Below are 6,562 nucleotides of genomic sequence, written 5' to 3'. Positions count from 1 at the left end.
GTGTCTTACTCAAGGACACAACGGCAGTATTCATCCGTGGGAGCTGGAATTGCACCGCCAACCTGTGGGTCAGTGGATCTGATCACTCTACCAATGATGTTTGTGTCAAGAGCAGTGTTTGAACCGCTAAACTTTGGATCAGTGGACTCTACCAATTGTCTGTCTCTACTGTCCCCCGTCGCGGTTTAACAAATCTCAGAAATATCTCATAATGTCAGAGAAATAACATAAATCTACACAACACCTAATTGTAACCCACTGTACCTCAACTCACTGGATGAAAGGATGAAACACAGGGAACAATAAAATGCCTTAGTGCTGGAGTGCCACTGTGAAACGCAAGATTACATTTATTTTAAAAAATATATATATGAACAAGTCTCATGAGTCTTTCACAACAGGTACAGCTCTTGTCTCTTTTGTGGCGCCATGGATCATTCACTTGCTCCTCACAGTGACACTTCAGACAGGCCCCTCCCACACCCACGTGTCACCTGCTGCCTGTTAATTGAATAAAGATGAAGAGGATGCTGTGATGGCAAAGGCGAGAGAGAGAGAGAGCGGTATGATTTATAGTGCAGTATAACAGAGCGCTTAGATCTGAGTGGGTGGTGTGTCAGAGGACAGCTCATACACATGGCTCTCTCATCAGTATGCAAGGCCCCAGTGCACCTCCACCCCACTCGTGAATTTAAAAGAAACAAAACCCTACAGGGAAATGGAGGTCGACTCCTGTGAGCATAAAACAGTGTGTACACCTGCCAGAAGGACACAGAAGCCAGGATAATGTGAGGAGAATTTATAGCTGAAATCTACAAATCCCCACAGTGCATTTTAAACATTTGTAAGCATTTGTGCGATTACAGTACTGGTGTGTGTATAGCGCCAAAACTCAAGTCAGCAGAACTTACTTCAAACGGTCAAGTGCAAGTCAAGGAATACAATTAGTAACTTGAAAAAAAAAAAAAAAAAAGGTCAGAAAACTTATATTTAGCAAGTAAAGTTAAATCAATATTACATTTTAGTCTGTTGAATGTTTGGGTTCACAGTGTGCAGTCTTGGTAATACAGGTACAGTTTTACACATGTGGCTGTTTGAACTACAAGGATCTTTAAGTTAAAAACAAGCTCTGAAATGACCTATGACCTTTGAAAGCCACAGGGGGAAATTACCTGCCCTCCTGAGTGCATTGTTTTGATTATTTTAACATTACTGTAGACTTCCCTCTTCATTTAAGGCCACATGCTGCTTTTATGTAGGGATCAAAGAGCACACACCTGTTTAGTGCAGGCCTCTTTCTTCCCGATGGTGTTCCATGTTTGAGGGGTGATGGTGTTCCATGTTTGAGGGGTGATGGTGTTCCATGTTTCAGGGCACAAAAGTTACATAGGGTACTGTTAAAGAAAGGGAATAGACATTGGACAGATGTTGAACTGAAAGTTTTTGTCATTTTAATTAATGTAGCCCCCAGCTATTTTCACTGAATCCATGACACCGAAATATTATATTTTCAAACTTAAGTTTAAAGTCTGAGTGAGCCTCTTTCAATATCTAGACAGACAGACAGAAAGATAGAAAGGTAGCAACTTTTTGATCCCAAAGGAAATTCAAAGTTCGGCAGCAGCAACATAGAAAACATGTTCAAAGTTAACAGTCCATCAGTTTGTATTTAAGCTGTAGCTTCATATTTTCCAACCTCATGACATGTGGGTTGGAGGAGCTGCTACACAAGGATCTACATGATGGAGGCTTAGTTCAAACTTGACTGTGCAGACACAGTGTGAGTGCAGACTTCTGTGGCTTAGGACCAGGATGTAGCCGGGTTCAGTGTGTGTGAGCTGACACAGTTGAGAAGGAGCAGTGACTTCATTGTGAGAGTGACACTGTGCTCTGGGACAGCTCCTTCAACTCATGAGGAGTGGACTTAAGTGGCAAAGTTCTGTGGAATAAGTGCAGAAGACAAACAAATGAAACAAAGTTTGGAAAAGTTTTCTCTCCCTCAATTTGTTTCTTTAACCCCTCGATTCCCTGCTGTGTCAATCGCATCTATTAAAAGAGACAGCCAACAGAGGGAGAGGAAAAATTTCAACTACCGGTAGTACTGATTACGTATTGTCCCACACCAGTCCAAACTGCAGATTCAGAAAGTTTGGAAAAATATTTGACACTTGTGCAGTGAAAGCTTATATTGTGTTTACACTGCCAGTGTTTGGTCCATTGTTTACACAGCCTGAATCAACACTAGATTATTGACTGTGAGATCATCTCATCCCATTTACAGAAAATGTAGCACAAAAAAATCAAGATACAAGTTCACACAAAGATGTGTTTATTCCCATGACCACGCATTGTTGGACCCCTATTGTTTGAAATAAACATTGTAATTAGGAAATGACGGCTACAATTATACTATTTTCATTCGTACATGATTATATTCAGTTTTAGCTCAGTGCATGCCCTGAACGCAACCTAGTTTATGAATTTTGTTCTCTGACAATGGAAATAAAAGTTATTTAGATTCCAAATGTCTCATGTTTTAGTTCCTGTTCGGCTGGTTTCCTCCCATTGACCCCAGAGGTCATGACTGTAATGAGCACAGGTTACTCCATTAATATGTTGGACTGTCCTTGACTTCACACTTATGTTTAAATATGAGTGTACTGTATGCACACTGACGAAGGTGGCGAAGTGGACCAACACTGTGCACAAAAACACTCCAGATTATGATCATCATAAACACACACTCAGCGTTTAGCCTGCACTCTGCTCGAAAACTGCTATACATCACTGTCTGCTCTGGTACTGTATGTACAGTGTACCACACAGCCAAACCTTTTAGTGCTGGGTTTACACCTAATGCAAGTCGAAATTCAGGACACATCCCGCAAGAATTACAAAGAAATTCAAATCAATATGTGTTGTCACTGCAGGTGTGGGTCTGGGAAAACAATCTTATTCTTGTGGGACTGTAATTTTGGACTTTTTTTAAGGCTTTATCCCTGCAGACAGCACTATAATTACTACTTAATTACAAGTATGTCAGGAGTCAGGACTCTCCTGGGTCTATTGAGAATCCTCCCATAGCAGTTCATTTTCTTCTCTGGTGAAAATCATCAGACTGGAGTGTATCAGGCCCAGGGTCAATAAAGCATTTATTTGGCTGCATTGGGCTGTCAGCAGGTTCTGCACGCTGTTTTCCCCACAGTCACTTCTCATTCCTCTGACAATCCATTTCAATACTACAGCAAATGGAGACCAAGCCAGCTCAGGTTCTAAGCCAAATCAGTGTAGTGAAAGAACTGTACAAGGTCTGACAGCTCTTAATGTAGCTGTTAATGTGTGCGGCTTTAATCCCTCTCCAAACCAGAGCTGTGTGAGTGTGAAATGTCATGCTTTTAAGTGGACTCCAGTTGTTATGGAGAACCTGTCAGAGCAATCAGAGCCGTCTCACACAGAGAAAGATGAAAGCTGGAGTGAAAGATTGGCGGTTTCCATGGAAATGCATGTGCGGCGCAAGAGTGCACGCGCTATTCCGTCAGGGCTGGTGCCACATTCAGTCTTAGATTTTACAGCTTTAGCTTTGTTTAAAAATCTCCTCTGTGGCTGTTAAACTCATCACATGCATTAGTGACATTACACTTATATTCATGGGCTTCAGCTTCCTGTTAGGCGACATTTTGAGAACTGTTCGCTATTGAAAAGATATTATTTTGTTTTAAATTGTTCATTGCGATGGTAACAGTCCTAATTATTCATGATTCTCAAACTCATGGATAGAAGGGGTGGGAACTTTTCGTGGGGAGGCTATGACGCACTATATTATTATTATTATTATTATTATTATTATTATATTGGACGTTGATGTCGATAATAACCCAAATGATCGAAAACAAGACCAGTTTCTATTGGATAAAGTGAAAGTTAAATCGACTGGTTAGATATAATGGTTTCATTGAAAAAGAACTTAAAAAACAGAAAGTGTGCGTTTTTAATCTTCATCAGGAATACTGCCCTAATCAAAAGCAGGAGCACTGGAGTTCAGACACTTTATTTCTTTCTCTGCTCTAGCCCATCTCGCTCCTGTTGCGGCTGCAAGGAGCGGGTTTTGGCACCACACGTTCTGATAATGAGGAGCAAACGAGTCGGGAGGAAGAGGTGAAAGGAAATACCCGAGTGTGCTCCAAACTTTTATTCCCAAATGGAGAGAGACAAGTAGGAAGTTGGCACTGAGTACGAATGAAAGCCTGTCTCCGCGCCAGATCTGCGGGGAGGAGATGAGTGCCAGTCTCCTCTGTGGCAGCCATATCGGAGAGGCTAAATTACAGAGTAGATAGCGCAGGAGGCAGCATGGAAGCTAGCCCCCAACAGGAGATAATTACACACATTGTTCACCATGTTCCATTGCACAGATTTCTGGGAATTTTCAAAGAGGAGTGTGAGACTTCGGTGAACCACATTCCGGACGATCTTTGCAAATGTCAGCAAGCATAAACCGCCATCTTTAATTTGAGGATTATTGTCAAGTAACATTACCCGTCCCAGAGACTGTTTTGAAGCACAGTGACGAAATGTGGTTATAAGAAAAGACTGGTGCCATTTTCCTTTTAAATTTGATACACCACTGATAGTCGATTGTGATGAATTTGCAGTTACTGTTTGGCTCGATATGGCCTTATAAACCCCAAACCATTAGAGGTTAGTTATTTAAGCTTATCCCCATACGCTTTGCCTGGTAAATGTAATTTAACACACAGTTTTGGATTTTAAGGAACTAAAAAGCTAAGTTGGCAGAGTGTTTGTCTACTGATCCAAAGGTTGGTGGTTCGAATCCTGCTTTCGACATAAACATCATTGGTAGAGCAGTCAGATCCACTGGCCCACAGGCTGGCGGTGCGATTCCAACTCCCATAAATGAATACTGTCATTGTGTGCTTGGATAAGACACTTAACCTAACTTGCCCCCGGTGTCTGTATTGTTGTGGAATTTCTAATAGTAAAAACCTTAAAAAAATATAAAATCAACAGAGAAGTTGTCTTGAATCAAAAAGTCTGATGATTGTGCACAATTGATTCAATAGACCAAAGACTGGTGTATAAGTGCGCGTGTGAATGGGTGAGTGGTTCCTTGATGCAAAGTGCTTTGAGTCCCTTGAAGGTGGAAAATTGCTATATAAAAATGTGACCATTTACCATTTCTTATGAATTTTGTGCATTTATTTTTGTTTGTTCTGCTCGGGTCCTGTGCTCAGGTCTCTGCACTGGCTCCTGTGGCTCAGAGAAGAGACTTTAAAGTAGCTCTGTTTGTGGACAAGTCTCTCCATGTCCTCGCACCAAAGTACATCTCTTACATGTTAGTGCCACATGAACCATCTCACACTCTGAGGACTTCAGGGACCGGCCTCCTGCTGGTGCCCAGAGTCAGGACTAAACATGGGGAATTAGCGTTTCAGTTTTATGCAGCTAAAACCTGGAACAGTCTTCATGAAGATGTGAGACAGACCTCTACTTTGACAATGTTTAAATTAAGGGTCAAAACAGTTCTGTTTAGCTGTGCATATGACTGAAGGCAAGGCAAGTTTATTTGTATAGCACAATTTGTACACAAGGTAATTCAAAGTGCTTTACAGAATAAGAAGGACATTAAAATCACACAAATCAAAACATAAATGGTTTTGGTTAAACATGAAAGGTTTTTATTCTGCACTTTTCTCCTTTAACGTTAATCTTATGACGATTATTTGTGATTATTTATGTTTTGATTTGTTGTATTGTGATTTTCATGCTATTTTATTCTGTAAAGCACTTTGAATTACATTGTGTACGAATTGTGCTACATAAATAAACTTGCTTTGCTCAAATCTGAAGCTTGAACTTGAAACCCTTAGTCATGATGTTATAAAGAACATGGTAAAAATAACTCCTCAAATCATATGAAAAGTACTTGCTAAGTACATACTTACTTTTCAGTCCAGTTAAAATATGTAGTGAAGTAGAAAGTACAGATAACCTGCTCTCAAATGTAGTGAAATAAAAGTTAAAAGTATCCACTGTAAAATGTACTTAAGTAAAGTAGGGATAACTAAAAATTTTATTTAAGTACAGGACTTTGTTACTTTCACTGCTGTGCATTAGGGAGCACATGACGAGGACGTACTGTGTAGGAGCAAAGATGGACCTACGAGTAGATAAACCTGCACCATGGCCATTATACATTCAGAAGAGTTGAAGTTGAACAAAATGAGTTGAAACTGTAAGAATTGTTGACAAAATAAAAATGTGATCATATTTTAAAACAGGGTGACTCCAGAATTCACTGTATAATTTAATCACTGACATTGAGTCCACTTTAGTTCTTATCAGACCAGCCAGAACAACACACTTTGACAAAACATTACAAAGACGAGTGGGTTTGGAACCACTTTCTGTGACTGACAGGTGGATTAACTGCATGCTCTGTATTTTGTTTTGAATGTTACAAGAATTTTCAAGAGGAGGTTAATTCTGTATTTGAGAAACACAGGATACAAAATAGGGGCTGTGGTTGGACCGTCCCACGTTAGGA

The sequence above is a fragment of the Periophthalmus magnuspinnatus genome, chromosome 6 (assembly GCF_009829125.3).
Source record: "Periophthalmus magnuspinnatus isolate fPerMag1 chromosome 6, fPerMag1.2.pri, whole genome shotgun sequence".
Taxonomy (NCBI): Eukaryota; Metazoa; Chordata; class Actinopteri; order Gobiiformes; family Gobiidae; genus Periophthalmus; species Periophthalmus magnuspinnatus.
This window is presented reverse-complemented; position numbering follows the sequence as displayed.